Source organism: Colius striatus, chromosome 2, assembly GCF_028858725.1.
Source record: "Colius striatus isolate bColStr4 chromosome 2, bColStr4.1.hap1, whole genome shotgun sequence".
NCBI classification, from domain to species: domain Eukaryota; kingdom Metazoa; phylum Chordata; class Aves; order Coliiformes; family Coliidae; genus Colius; species Colius striatus.
The window spans coordinates 103,840,672-103,856,467 of record NC_084760.1 but is presented as its reverse complement, the minus strand read 5'-3'; the positions used below and the strand labels follow the sequence as shown (position 1 = coordinate 103,856,467).

Below are 15,796 nucleotides of genomic sequence, written 5' to 3'. Positions count from 1 at the left end.
TTTAATTTGTTCTTTTGGGAGTTTTTCCTTGTCATTCTACGGTGCTATTTATGCTAAGAAGGGTTAATCAAGCCAGCTTCAGAATTACACATTTCAGCTGGAACAGTTTTTAAAAGCAGTTTGCTGTAAATCTGACTTTTTGTCACATTTGAAAATTTATTTCTTTTTAAAATCTCATGTCTCTGAGAGTCAAGATGGCATTGTCCCTTTTAGTGTTAATAAGCGAATCATTTAAGTCGGCATCACTTCTCAAGTTGTCAGAAATAATAATTTTACCTAAAAGTAGTAGTAGTAGATCTGCCAATTTGGGATTGCTACAGAAAGTTAAGTTTGTAACTCGAAAAGACTTTTATGTAACTGCAGCATGGGCTGACACTGAAGTCTCCCTTGGTTGATCAGAAACAATGTGGCAGTGATGGTTTTACCCACACAGAAGTTTTAGTTCCAATCGGTTGACGTGCAGGCACTGCTAGTGAGTGCCATTTGTGGTTGTATTTCACATCAGACCCTGCTGGGTCTTAGACCCTATCCCTGTTTCCTGTCACAGGCTGCTGAACAATGTCAGCACAAGCTCTGAGCCATAGTGTACCTGTGCTGCAGGGGTTCTGAGGGAGCTGGAAGCAAGAAACTTCCCTGTTTTGTGTCCTTCCCCTGAGTCATTCGATCACAATATGCTCCTAAGTGCAAGATGCATTTATCTGTAGACCTCCCACATCACTCGATGTTTAACAGGCACTTGCAATCCAGTCACTGTTACTTTGTCTAAGTAACACCTTGTCTGCACTAGTGAAGTAGGATGTGTGAGAGACTAGGTGTTAACTGACACTTCTCAAATCCAGGTTGGAGAACATAGTTGCCATTTTAATATGAAGAAAAGAGGAAAGTCTACAAGTTCACTGAACCTTGTAAGGTAAAAAATAGTTTTCTACTGTAGATAGGATAAGGCTTTCATGAAGTCCATCTTTAGCGAAAGGGTTCTGATTTTGTAGGTCTCAGCTTGTTTGCCTTACAACTCAAAAATTTCAACTGGAGATTCATTAGGATAGCAGAGATCTGAAAGGCAGAGATGTGTAGCTTGCTTTCTCTGGATCTTCCTCACACAGGACATTCATTGCAACTGGGCAAGAAAGTCTCGCTTCAGTAACTGTTTTCCAGATGAGCTGAACACAGCAAATTGTGATAGTGAATTTTAAAAGCCTTGTGACAACAGCATAATCTGAGTGAATGAGTTTATGTGCTCCCTTCACTATCATACATTCACTATCAGCACCACCAAGCAAAGAGCAGCTGGAGAAATATTTTGTAGAGGCAACATGTCTGTGATTCCTTTGCAAGAAAACATTCATAGCTCCCATTCAAATCATATGAAACCAATACCATTCAAATTCATGTTCAGAAACACAGAAGTAATAGAAACCTTATGTAAACTGACAGGAAAAAAAGTAAGCAGAGTATTCCAGAGCACGTACCCTTATTTGTATACTGCATATAGTATGCATGGAATGGTCTAGACGTCTATTGCCTGAATACATTTATATGCAGTCTGTACATGTGATATCCACATGTGTTTTATCTACTGATTAGTCCCTTAGGCTTAACACACTACAAATTTATCACCCATTCTGCTTTCTTATAGATAAAATATGAGTGTGTTCTCCATCCCTATGTGAAAGAGAGATGTAAAGCCTCTGAACTCAGATGTTCTCTTTTGTTTTTGGTAAAATTCTAGGTAGCAAGTTGTGGAAGAGATCACAAATGATAGATGGAGCACAGCACCCAATATCAGCTGTTTCCAACCTGAGAATTTATATCAGATAGCTCCTTAATTTCTCAATTAGTCAAAAAAAAAAAAAAGGAATGTGAACATCAGTGACTCTTGCAGAAGATCACTGTATAATAGCATCCATATACATTTCCTGAGGCAAGCATTCACACGGTTGCCAGAGACAGAAAACTAAAAGAAACTGAACTTGCCAATGTTTAAAAAGAGGTCATTTCCCTCAAGTACATATTAACTCATCAAAGCATGCATTTGGTTTCTCATATCTCAATATGATATGCATATCTCCAAAGGGAATAAATATCTAATGGTAGGAGGCTTTGCTTTTGACTAATTATCAGTGAACATCTAGCTCACATTAAGGCTCCAAGCATTTCATCCCACACTGCAGAGGTGACTGCCTTAATGTCACCTGTAGAAATAACTGTGAAGCATCATATAGTAATGAACTGTCTACAGATCTGTAATATAAACATTGCTGTGTGTAAATAAGATATTTCCCAGTAAATCCAGTATGAGAAGTCATAATTTACCTAAACCTAACTTCCTGTATATAAGCTCCATTTAATTTCATTTTCATTTTCATATTTATGCATTTCAGCTTGTAAAAAATCAGTTATGACCAAACAGTAAGAAATGAGTGGGATTTTTTTAAAGAAATTAATTCATGTAATTATGTTCAACCACAGACAAAACAGAGGCAATCACTATTCAATTAAGTTTTCACAGGACAGCTTTTCAATAAATGCAAGAATGGTATTATGTTTGTTATGAGGCTTCTCTGTATTTTTCCTCAGTGGGTGTTTGAAATGTAACAAAGGGCAAAACAGAATTCTCTGCTGTGAAATTTTTCTTTTTCCTTCTTCTTTCATCCTTTGGAAAAAAATACCATTGATCTGCAAAGACTAATTTGAACACTAGGGTTTATTAATATTAAAAAAAGAAAAGTACGTGGTTAGCTTTCTTTTTTGATTATTTTTTTAAGTTTAGGCACCTTAGCTTTCACTAAGCAAAGAAAAATTGTAAGCCATGTGAGTACTGAGTTAATTGAAGTCACTCAAATGAGGCCATTACTTTTTTGAATGACCTTGAAGAATTCAGGTGTCCTAAATTTCATATACTTATTCTTCTAACAATTTCATTTTTAAGTTTCTCAACAGCTTGGGTCATTTTTGCTTATCTCAGTTTTTGTTTTAGTTTTTGTTTTTGTTAATCAATCTTGAAATTGGAAAATGAGGAGGGTATATACAGTTATCAGAAAGGCTACGACAGGAAGGAATTTGGAATGGAAAGGAATGTAGAAACATTTTGGTTTAGGAATCTGATCAATACTTATCCAGTTGGTAAATTTTGAAAAACACACACAATTGACAAAGAACACAGTCTGTTCACAGATAACTCTTGATTAGAATAAACCATCAAAATCTGTTGAATAAAATTGTTATAATTTATAAAGTTTAATCTGGAACAGGCAGATAGTTTTATGGTTGTTAATAACTCTAATCTGCTGAATGTTCAAGGCCACATAAAAAGAGATTTACAAAACCTCTTGGTCCAGTTAGCAACTGTTATTAGAGCTATCATGTTTTCTGGTGGTGCTGACAGATGTCTGAAGGTCTTGGAAATCGTGTATACTGCTGCCTATCTCTGTAGCTGTTCTTCCCAGGACTGATATGCTTCATGGGTAGGGCATATGGGATTTTAGCTTTGTTCCAGTTGACAACATAGTGATGGTTACATTCCATATGAGTGCTCATTTAAGCCAGAAAAAAAAAAAAAATACACTGAAAGCACAATCAGGGCTAAAGTTCACTGGGAAGATGAAATAAAGGAAATCTCCCATACTTGAGCTACATGCATAGCAACTCAACACAAAGCTGTGACAAAGATTAAAGAAGTCTCTGCTCACAAAATACTAGGTGGAAGAGCAGGGTTTACACCATGAACTGGTAGAGCAGTACCAAGGCTAGCAGTAGATATCCACATGCGATCCACATGAGAAATCCTGGTGGCAGGTTTCTCATATTCTCCTTCAAACCCAACATATAAGGCCTTAAGCACAGGGTGGTCAAACACTGCAGCAGACCTCCTAGAGATGCAGTGGATGTCTCAAGCCTGTCAATGTTTAAGAGGCATTTAGACAATGCCCTTAATAACATGCTTTAGCTTTTGGTCAGTCCTGAAGTGGTCAGACACTTGGACCAGATGATTGTTGCAGGTCCCTTCCAACTGAAATACAATTTATAAAAACTCAAAAAAACAAGAACAACAAACCCAAAGCAAAACAAAAGACTGAGCAAACACTCCTATCTGGCTCTGTACAAGTTTGTGGAGCGATGCACTAGGGACACAGAACATCCTTGGAAAACAATGGCAGTCATATATCTTGCAGGGTCTTGTAGAATCATAGAATGGTAGGGTTGGAAGGGACCTTTAGAGACCATCTGGTCCAACCCCCCTGCAGTCTCATGTTAGAGAAGACCTGACAAACTTTGACCACAACAAATATGTGTCATAGGATTTTGTAAGAAGCAGGACAGAATGCCAACATGCTGAACTGATCAGTCATTTCAAGTCTGAGTCCCTAAAATTAAGACCTAAAGAATATTTTGACAACTAAGTGACACCTGAAAGGTGATGAACAGACTTATCTACTGTGATTCTAGTGGAATTTTAGGATATCTGGCTTCTTAGAAAACTTAAAGCACTTTTATTTGGATGTTTAACTATCTAATTATGGATTTATCTTTGGACATCTAGGAGATGTCCAAACTAAACAGCCCCAGTTACCGCAGCCTTTCCTCATAAGGAAGATGCTCCAGTCCCCTGATCATCTTGGTGGCCCTGAGTTGGACTCTCTCCAGAAGTTCCCTGCCCTCTTGAGTTGGAGAGCTCAAAATTGGACAAAGTACTCCAGATGAGTACTGTGTCCAGTTTTGGGCTCCCAAGCTTAAGAGGGACAGAGATTATATGAAATAATTTTGGTAAAGAGTTTGGGTTAAAACTCATTTAATGTTATTGGTTCAAATATTTTACAGATATTGCCAGCTCATGTCCTCTTACATTCTATTTATAACATCTCTTTCATTATCCAAAAAAACAAGCAGAAATTTCACTTGCAAAATGAATAGTAGAATGCAATTATGAAAATGATGGTGTGCTCAAAACCTGCACACTAACAGTCTTTCTCTCTTCATATCACCTTCTTATTAACAAATGCATTATGTTCATTAATATTGTATGGCTGAATAAAACCTTCACCTCTTGATGGCATTAAGAGGACTTTTGTTCATATCACTGCACTCATGTACAAATGTCAGTCACAGGCAACAAGTCAGATTAGTAAAGGCCATTTATTCTGTATGGAAATATCCAAGCATCCATCTCTTAAGCCCATAATCAACTATATAGCTACAAAAATTTCTGAAGCTGTGCCTTCAGGTGTAACTGTTTTCCAGGCAATTTCAGCAGTAGCTGACTGTAAGAGAAAGGCCAGGAAATGCTACCTTGTGATCAAACCAAGTAATTGTGGACCAGGGTTGCAGATTTCTCCTGTTGTGGGCTGTCTCAACGACCTTGCTGTCTCTAAGTGCAGGCTAATTTGATCATAAACAATCCCTGGGAAAAAATATTTAGTTTTTGTGTGTTTTACCAAGATAAAAGAAGGTCAGAAAGAAGAGGTTTTGTTTCAAATCTCAATTAAAAGATAATTTACAACTTTCAGAGACAGAATAAGCTGTAATATTTGCACAGACTATAATAAATGCTTCATCCAACTAAAATCCCATCATTGTAAATTACTATTTCTTATACGGCTTCTGCTTCCAGGAAACCAGTTATACTTTTTTTCAAACAAAATATGACCTGTGTGTAATGGTTACACCTTTAATTTCTACTTGAATGTTTGCATCTTTGCAGTAGAGAGGTAAGTTCAAGGGGCAGCTAAATACAGTGAGAGGAGAAATAGGCCATAAAGGGAGGATAGTAGAAGAACTTATCAAAATGACACAAGGTAAAACAGGTAACTCAATTACCATTGTATGTAAACTGTTTGACTAGATGAAGCTCCACTATTTGTCAGGTAAGTGTGAGGAAGGACATATTATTTAAGAAGGGGTATCTTTCCTTAACTGCTTCCTGAGCACCATGTCACTAGTCTACAGAAAATAATGCAGCACTCTCTATAGTATTGCAAGTTTCTCTGCCTTTTGGCAAGAGAGGAAACAGTTTGCACTGAGGCAGCTAAAAGGAAGGAATATCTTACAGTATGTGAGTTCTACACCAGATTTCAAAACACGTTGATAAACATTTGACCTCTTACAGTACTCACGAAGCAATAAATGGAGTTCACAGGGTTGCAGACTTCATTTTCAGGATGTCATTAAATCAGAAAGGTTGCACTTCCATTCTTCAAATGGTTTTTATTTCCCCAAGCAAAGAGATTCAACTCACGCAATTATATTTGATGTATTTTCCCCTGAAAAGCTAGGCTACAATTATAGTTACCAGCTGAGATACCCTGCTATTTTCTTTCTGAGCACAGGGAAATATATGGGTCTTCCAGACACTATTGCTTTGTTATAGCTGGTGAATGTTGCTTTTCATTGGGATTAACGTACCATTGTTCTTGTATAAAACTACAGAGAAAAGTGAAAGCCATTCAAAACCTGGACATTCAGAAGCAGCTCCTCAAATTTGCACTAGAACTCTACATTTCAGGCGTTATCAGGATGCTGATTGAAACAATATTTGTACACAAATTTATTATTTTCACTTGAGAAGCTGGTCAAGTCACTAATGACCTTTTCTTTCCTAGAATAAAGTTGATATTGAATAGAGAAGGTTTGTTGGGTTTTTTTAAACTTACTTTTTACTGACATATCTCTCACAGATATCAACTCAATGGCTATAGGAAATCAAAACATAAATTCAACCCTCAAGGCACAGGTTCTTCTTGATTTCAAATGTCTAACATCTGAACATGAGAAGATTAGTCCCTTTTAAAAGATATACTATACACCACCAATGTCTTCAGTTTCTTTGTTTCTGTGAGGATGATACATTACTCTTCAGTGTTCAAAAAGAAGTATCTTGCTTTTGTCTCTCCCTGTGTCAGAAGCAACAGGGAAAGATTTTAATTAAATTTACTTTCTTGGTGCTCCATAACATGTTATGTAAGCACATTACAGCTTTAAGAGCTTAGTGTCAAAGACTCTGAAATGAAGCTGGCATGCACAAATACAACAGTGCCACGGGGAAGCTGAAATATTATGAGGAGAAACGATTGCACAAGCTGCTGACTCACTTGTTAATCAGATGCAAAGGGAGTCTCCAAGTTCCTAAGCACTGGGCAGGAAAAAAGAGACTGAGTAGTACTGTCAGTCTAAAGTCAAGTCTAAAATCAAAGGTCCAGCCCAGCCAGCATGTGACTTTGGGGCAAAACAAAAGATAACTGATTTCTAACTATTCCTGTGTTTCCCAGTCTGCAAATTTTGCTTAGCAGGCACAAGTCTGAAGCTTGCTTTCCCTTCCTGCCCTTTCTGTCATTCCCAATGGATATTCACGCTCTCACATAGCTATATGATTCCAATAAAAACAGATTTAAGTTGTAAACAAGTGACAATGCACATAACTTATGCTCACAGTGTGAGAGATGAGAAGGCTGTGCTTAAATGCCTCTGTACCCAAGAGAGCAGAGAGAACTTTCCTCTTACATCTTCTTTCTAGTGACCCAAAGGAGCTAAGTAGGGAAAGAAAAGACTGTCACATCTCAAAGGCTGGCTGCAGCTTCAAGTGAATGCAAAGACTGGCTGTATGTGACTGCTGGAGTAAGGAAGCAGGGCACGTCTGAGTGAAATATTATATATTCACAAACACTCTGTAGCGGTTTTGCCTGGGCCAGGTTTTTGGTAGCAGGGAGGCTACAGTGGTAGCTTCTTTAAACAAATATCTGCCAGAAGTTTCCCCTGTAGCTGATAAGGCTGATGCCAGTCAATTCTAAGATGTAGTCACAGTTGACCAAGGCCTGGTCAATAAGTGATTGAGGTAAGCGTCTGTGAATAATATATCTGAGAGGGAGAAGAAGTTGCTGTGCAGTTCCTAAACTGCAGCAGCAACAGGGAGTGAGAATGTGAGAACACCTCCACAGACACAAAGGCTAGTGGAGAAGGAGGAGGAGGAGGGATGCTTAGGTCCTGAAAGAAAGACTCCCCTGTGACTTGTGGTGAAGACCATGGTGAGGCAGCTGTCCCGCTGCAGTCCATGGAGGACCACAGGGGAGCAGAGATCTACTCACAGCCCATGGAGGACCCCATGCTGGAGCAGGTGGATGCCTGAAGGAGGCTGTGATTCTGTGGGAAGCCCACACAGGAGCAAGTTCCTGGAAGGATTTGTGTGCCCATGGGGAGAGAGGAGCCCACACCAGAGCATGTTTGCTGTCAGGACTTGTGATCCTGTGAGAGACTCAGGCTGGAGCAGTCGGTACCTGAAGGACTGTTCTCACAGTGGATGATCACGTTGAAGCAGGGTGTGAGGAGTTGCTCCCGTGGGAGGCCCAATGCTGGAGCAGTTTGTGAGGAACTGCAGCCCATGGGAAGGACTCATGGTGGAGAAGTTCATGGAGGACTGTCTCCTGTGCAGAGGGACCCTAAACTGTAGCAGTGGAAAGTGTGAGGAGGCCTCCCCCTGAGAAGAAGCAGCAGCAAAGTCCATCTGTAACGAACTTACCGTAACTCCCGTCCCTTGAACCACTGGGGGAGAAGGCGTGAGAGTCTTGGGAAGAGGGAGGGGTGGGGGGAGGTGTTTTAAGATTTACTTTGATTTCTCATCTCCCTGTTCTGATGGTTCATTAATTAGTCAAACCCTTTTCTCCCAAGAGACTGTTTTGTCCATTATGCTAATTGCTGAGTGAGATCCCTGTCCTTATCATCACTCATAAACCTCTCATTATATTTCTCGCTTCCCTGTCCAGTTTAGGGGAGAAAGTGATGTTACAACCTGGTGGGCACCTGGCACCCAGCCAGACCTAAACCACCACATACTCCCAGCTCATGTGTGATTCTGAAGCCCCTCTCTTCCTTTGCAAGTGGCTGGAGGGGAGCTGGAATCCTTGGCAGCAGCTGGGAGTGTGGTTTTACCAGCACTTCATCACTGGAGTGGGAGGCAGGTGAGTGCAAAACAGGTATAGAGTGGAGAAAAAGCTCCTTTTACCCTTTTCCATAAATCTGCACTGTCCGCTATCTCTCATGTTGGCTACCAGTAAAAGGACTTGAGGGGAAATGTAATGCACCACCTTAGGGCTACGCTAACAGCATAACTGTCTGCACTTAATGTACAGCAGAAGAGAGCTTTGTCTTTCTTCACTAGGCTGCTCCTAGCAAGATGTAGCTCTGTACCATCACAAGTTTGCAATCTATGCAGATCGTCACCATGCATTTATAATGTCTGTCAGTGAGAGCTGAAAGAAACTGATCACAGAGTTGAAAAGTTGCAAGAATACATGTCCACAGGAGGTATTTATAGCAACAGGAAAAGGAGCAGGAACCTGGGCAATATGCATAGGACTTCCTCTACAGGTTAATGTATATGGCACATGTTGTTAAAGGCAAGTCTGGAGAGAACCACTTACAGCAGATGGCTTGAGAGCTCACCAGCCTAATAAATCTTCTGTAGAGGATGACAGTAGGGCCTGAAGCTTCTGTGTTTCTTCTCATTGGTGTAAAATTCTTCATAAAGAATTTTATGCTTTGCTGAGATTCTTTCTCCTCTAAAAAAGCCTGCAAGCTGGTATTTGAAACCTTTTCTGTACACATTCACTGCTGTAAGCTGTTTAACGCTTGGCAGGAAATTTTAGCATTGCTTCTCTTTGTTCCCAGCTTTTAGTGAAACAATCATAATGAAATAGCTCTACAGTGGAAACTTTTTTCATGAAATAGAAACTGAAGGATATATAAAGTATCACTTGGTACAGGGTTAAAAAAACAACGCCCTTCAAAACAAAGATCCACACTCATGATATTTGTATGTGTTCTTGTAATCAGATCAGTTTAGGAAATATAATTTACAGAATGTCCAATGGTGAAACAACCACCAAAAATTTACAAGAAAGTTAGAGTTACTGACTACCTCATTTTGACTATTACCTTAATTCGTGTCCCTTGGAATCAATAGACTGGGAAAAAACAGAGGAAAATAACCGTCTCTGCTCAAGCTAAATTGGTTTCTGTACCTTGAACTCCCAGGAAAACACAGTTCAGTATCAGTTCAAATGGTTTGAAAGGAAATATGGCTTTGTATTTATGAGCCATCCTTTTTGTGATTGCTTTTATGCAACAAACTGGGAATATGCTTACAACTGCCATAATATGCATAAATTTATTAACATTCATCACTATGCACATTCTAATGAAGATGATTGGAATTAACTGGAGTAAGCTGTGCAGATATTTAACCTGCTTGATAATCATGAAAATAAAAACCAATATTTGGCGGTTCTAGTTTATGGAAATTCATCCTTGAATGAAATATTTGGTCAGCTATTAGAAGACTCATAGAACTGACCAGGAATTGAGCATGGAATAGTAGCAGCTTATTTGACTAACAGTTAAATACCCAAATGTAATATTCAAGGCTTAAAACTAGAAATCAATAAAACTCCGCTTGTGAATCTGAACTCAGCAAATCCATCAAGTCAGAAGCAGTTTAGGCTTAAAGGAAAACCTGCTCTAATTCAGACAGTTAGAATGTAACAGTAAAGGACATGTTCATTCTACAAACTGAAAGCATAGAAGATAATCTGAAGTGTTTCCAGTGCCTTTCTTAGAGGGAGAGAATAATTATTATGAGAACTTGACAAATAATTATTATTATTAATTTGTTTTTTCTCAAACTTTGTATTTTGTACAAACTGCTTGCAAAATGACCACAACATGTTCTATTATTTATTTGTAAGTATTGTTTAACTTCTGGAGCAAGACATAATTTCAAAGCTCCTCTTTTAATTACAAATTAAAATATCATCTTATAAACAGGAATCAAATACGCCAGCTGGTTTTTCTTGTTCCTTGATTGAATAGTTTGTACATGTAATCAACAGAGACACTGATTTCAAATCCCAATATAGCATTTGAAATCCATCTTATTATTTCATTAGCTGACTAAAATTTAATGCTGACAAAGGCATTTCAATGGTCTTACTCAGCCTTTGCATTTAAAGGACACAGGCAATAGCAGTTATTTTAATGGAAGATTCACAGAGTGAGAGGAAAGGAGGGCTTTTTCAATGTCTGATCCTGGTCAGAGGCTGTACTGTGATCTGGCATCACTGATCTCCCAGTCTCTTTTAAGAACTTATTTGGACTTTGATGCTTTCTTTTCTTTTATTTATTTTATCATCTATTTTCTGTCCCCTTTCTTGGGAAGATGACAATAGGGAATTCAATTTGTTACTTTTACTGTGTCCCATAGTCTCTTCTGTTACTCCCAGTACAACAATAAACTGTTCCTGAGCCACTTTCTCAGGTTCTGCGGAGTCCCACAAATACCTGTGCTTCCAAAACCACATGCACCATTTTAATGCCTCTGGTTATTATCACAGAGACCTTGGATGTGCCTGCTTCTCTTGCTTTCTTTATAATCTTCCTCCAGTACCATCCTGCATCCTGACTTGGTCTCTCTAAGGACATGATTCCACAGAGCTCATTTTCTACATAACCTGGACTCCTGTGGAGAAACTATTAGAAAGAAAGAAAACCCAACCTTTAGTCTTCCCATCTCCCTCAGATAACTATGTAACCTTGTTGTCATATTTGTACACTATTAAAGACATATTTAGAACTACTATTCTTAACAGATCTTTATTTGGAATAAATCTAGAGGGTAATGAATTACTACTACACTAACATGAGACAGGAATGAATGCACTTAAAATCAAATTTGTTTAAAAATTTAAAGCCATATTTCCAGATTTTTTAATGTCATTTGTCTAGCTTTAATCATTCTTTTCTCTCATAATAAGAATAAAATTAAATTGAGGCAGATATTCTTATAGGTATCTTATTATAATACACAATGGTGGAAAACCAAAAAGCACGGGAAATAGGACTGATTAAATTTCAAGTGTCGTGCTTATCACATGAAGCCTGAGACTTTATTTGAAAGAGACAGAAGTCAGTAATTGTGCTGCAGCTTTCAGAACATTAACCACCTTAGATACTTAATTTAGGAACTTGAATACATATTTGGACACCTAATTAATTGAGCTGATTAATACCTGAACTTGTCTAGCTGCTGTTGACTTCTATGGGAATTCTGGGAGTACACTTAGTACCCTTAAAAATCAGGCTAATTTATCTAGGTCTCCGAGTATGCACTTCAGGAGCCTAATTTTGGGCATTTCATCAGAAAATACTGGTGCAGAGTTGAAAATAAGCACACTTTGTATTAACTAACTACTGAATAGGGAAAAGAAGGTAGCAGAAATTTAGTCTCGGTATTTGTTAAATATTCATCACTAGTATAACATTCAAAACTATTACTCAGGGTCTTTAAATCAGAGTGGAAAGCTACAATTAAAATAATGAAGTTCACCTATCCTCTCTGAATACCAGTTGTCCTATCTGTTATGGAGAGAGCAAATGGAACAAATCACATAAACTTTTCTCTGTATGTTGATCTAGACCTATAAAACTCCAGATTTGTTGATTGCCACTGTATGAGCATAAGATCCTGAGGACACCAAAGATCTGAGTCCGTGTTAACATCAGATCAAGTATTCCTGTCATGGTAGGTTACCAGCCTGTGTTTAGCTTGTACAGACTGGTTGGCCTAATTGGTCTTTTCTTGTTTTAAATTCCAGTGGTTCTGCAGGAGTCTGAAGAACTGTCAGGAGAGACATCTAATATTTATCATGCTTTAAAACACTATTGATTTAAGACTGGTTTCAAAATTCCTGCATGGCAGTATACCGCTTATCAGTCAGTACTATTGGTTTTCTTATTCTTTCATTATTATTCTAAAACAGCAGACCACTTCTTCCTCACTTCTTAATGTTAAGGCAATATTAAGAATACCAGCATTAGCTACCTAAGTATAAAACAATTTGAACACCAATGCATTCACTCACAGTGTAGCACTCACATGTTTTGGTTAAATTATTTTCAAATAACAGATAGCAAGATTCAAATATTCCTTTTTAACCCTTGTACTATGCGATATATTAATTTCAAGTACACGAATCACACAGATCCACTTTATTTTACCCCAACTGGACATATGCCCAGAACTGTGTTCAAGTACAGTATCACAGAAAAGATTCATTCCAAAGCTAAACTAAGATTAGAAGCTTGAGAATGACACCTGCGTGAGGACAATGCTTTACTGATTAGCAGTGAGCTAGAGCTTAGCAAATCAGAAGATAAAATAAGTCATCCTAATTGTTATTCACACATTAAATTCAACAGAAAAGAATGAAACAGGATTCTTTCAGATCTGAAAGAATATTAAAAGCATTCATTTTAGCACATCTCCTTTTTTCTGGGTATAGCCAAATGTGACAATGCAGAAAAAAGAGCTATCTAGTGCAGCCAAACCAAAATTACTGAAGTACTTGGGATCTCACAAGAAAATGGGCCCTTTTGATGTGAATTTTTAGACAAAATAAAACCGGAAAAAAACAGGCAGAGAAAAATGGCATTTGCAGAATGCAGACAGTAAACTGCATATCACGACGCATAAAGTGCTGCTTCTTTGAAGAGATCAGCTCTGATTTTCCATCCCTACAGAGCTGAGCCTGAATCCGGAGATAAATTAAAGATTTGAACTTGCAGGTGTCTCCAGAGCTGCTTTCTATTATATGAATCTCAAAAATCTGAGCTGAAGGCAACCTTTGGAAATCATCTTGTTTTCCACCTTGCTGTGCTGCAATGGCCCTCTCTGGCTCAGCCAGGGGCCCAGCCTAGCTGCAGTATCTGCTTTCATTATTTTTCTCTAGTTCCCTCCACATTAGCAAGGCTTCTGAGCTCACTAGGCCTCCCAATATAAATGGGAAAACAGAAGTTTATTATGACAAAGCTAGTCTTTGGAGCACACGCCTTCCATCACATTGCTCTCCCTATGGATATCAATATAGCTTATTCTGAATAAGGAAGTTTGTGGTTTGTATGGTTCAAGTTTTACTACTCAGGCCATAATTTATTGTTCTTTTTGCCACTTCTTGCCCAAAATCCATTCAGAGGAACCCATATATTTTAGGAACTCTATTAGCTATTTTTCAGAAAACATCCTTGTTCAGAAAGGGTGTCTCTGGGCTACAGCTAGACATGTATAAGAGTGCGGGTTTGTGTCTACACTTTAGCCTGTACTGTATCTCCTTTGCACCTGTATTTGTGGGGTAATGCTGCCAGTAATGACAACGTGTAAAATTGCAAGCTAAATTTAAAAGCTTTCCACACCTACAGATAAACGGGAAAAGGGAAGATATGATCTAATAGAAGACCAGGAGAGCTAACAGAAAGCTGTGGACCTGTATTACTCCATCTGGTTTGTTCAGTGATTTGGTTAAATGCTTACACTTAGGCTTTATCTAGACTAACTGTTCTGATGTATGACCTGTGCAAACAATTGATTTCTAGAAACAAGTTAATTAATTTAGTGTGCTTTTGTCCTCACTACACTCCTGATACAACTTCAAAGTGTCTATGACAGTCTGAGCAGTCAGGAATGCCCCCATTGCTCTCCAGGCATGGGAGACAGGACCCTCAAGGAGGTACAAGGGAGCATGATTCATGTGCCCTACTCATTTGCAGTGCCATCATTTAACTCATGTAATGGAGAAGGCTGTCACAAGCCTACCTGAGGATTGTTTTAATCCCAGAAGTGAAAACTTTCCCTGTTAAAACTCACAATGGAAAATGTTGATGTAAATACTAGTTTAAGAAAACTTTTGTCATATGCTTCTGTAATACATATGTATTCTGCAAACTATCTTCTATGCTGTTTGCAAAGCTATATGTGTAGTGCTTCTTTCCTTTATTTGATGATTATCTCATTTTTTCATGGATCCCAAAACAAGTAAAGTATTTTTATTGTGTGTTTATTGACAGCCTGGTTTTAAAGTATTTTTGGAAATAAAAAGTATTAGATAAATGTATCTGCTTTCTTCCAAACATAGAAATAAGAAGCTAGAAGCAAAGGAACAAAAACCTGGTCACAGATAATGATTTATCAAGATGAGCACATCATCAATCTTCCTCACCTTTAGGTCATAAAAGCTGTCTATAATCGTGTCTGGGAAAGAAAATGAGACTTCAGCCATCCTGTCTTATCTGCTTTAAAAAAAAGTGTATTGACTAAGTGTAGCAACTAGAGTTCTTTCAGAAAAGTTGTCCCTAATAGGCTTCATTCTTGATGCCCCAGAAATTCAGGTCAATTTTGATCACTATTGTGGGAGGAATCCTAGGATCTCCTGTCTCATACTGAGGAGAGAGTGACACAGGACTCGGCTCTTTTTCTACTGTAAAGACCTAAATATATAATAGTATAACCTTACTAAAACTATAAGGAGTCTAAGTCTGATGAGAAAAAAACATTTACTTTTTAATGAGTGGGTGACAGTGATAGCACACACTTACTGATGCTTTTCAAAAAAATCCCAATCAGAGACAAACAAATCAAGCTGGCTCCAGAAGCACTTGTTGGAATTATTTGATTTAGCAACTTGGGTAAAATGTTCCACAGATGTAACTATACTACTCCTGTACTTCAACTGGTATGTTCATGTAACACTGCACTGTTCTTTGTGATATCTAAAACACCTCTGCTCCACATCTACCAGATTATGATTATGCCAAGCAAAGCAAATGATTAAAGGTCTTCACAGTGACAAAATAATCTGTATTCCTTGCAATTTTTGACTCAAGATGTATGACTCTGCACCAAAACATAAATGCCTTTTTGGGAATATTTAGTCTCCCTCACAAGCTCTTTTCTGCTACCATTATTGAGTTCTGCCCATGATTT

The 15,796-nt window shown here is 38.2% G+C and overlaps 1 protein-coding gene across 3 annotated transcripts in view; it reads right to left on the bottom strand.

Moving 5' to 3' along the window:
- The window catches only part of GRM1 (glutamate metabotropic receptor 1), a 179,624-nt gene that overhangs the window by 43,859 nt on the left and 119,969 nt on the right, over window positions 1–15,796 (bottom strand). The window lies entirely within an intron of this gene.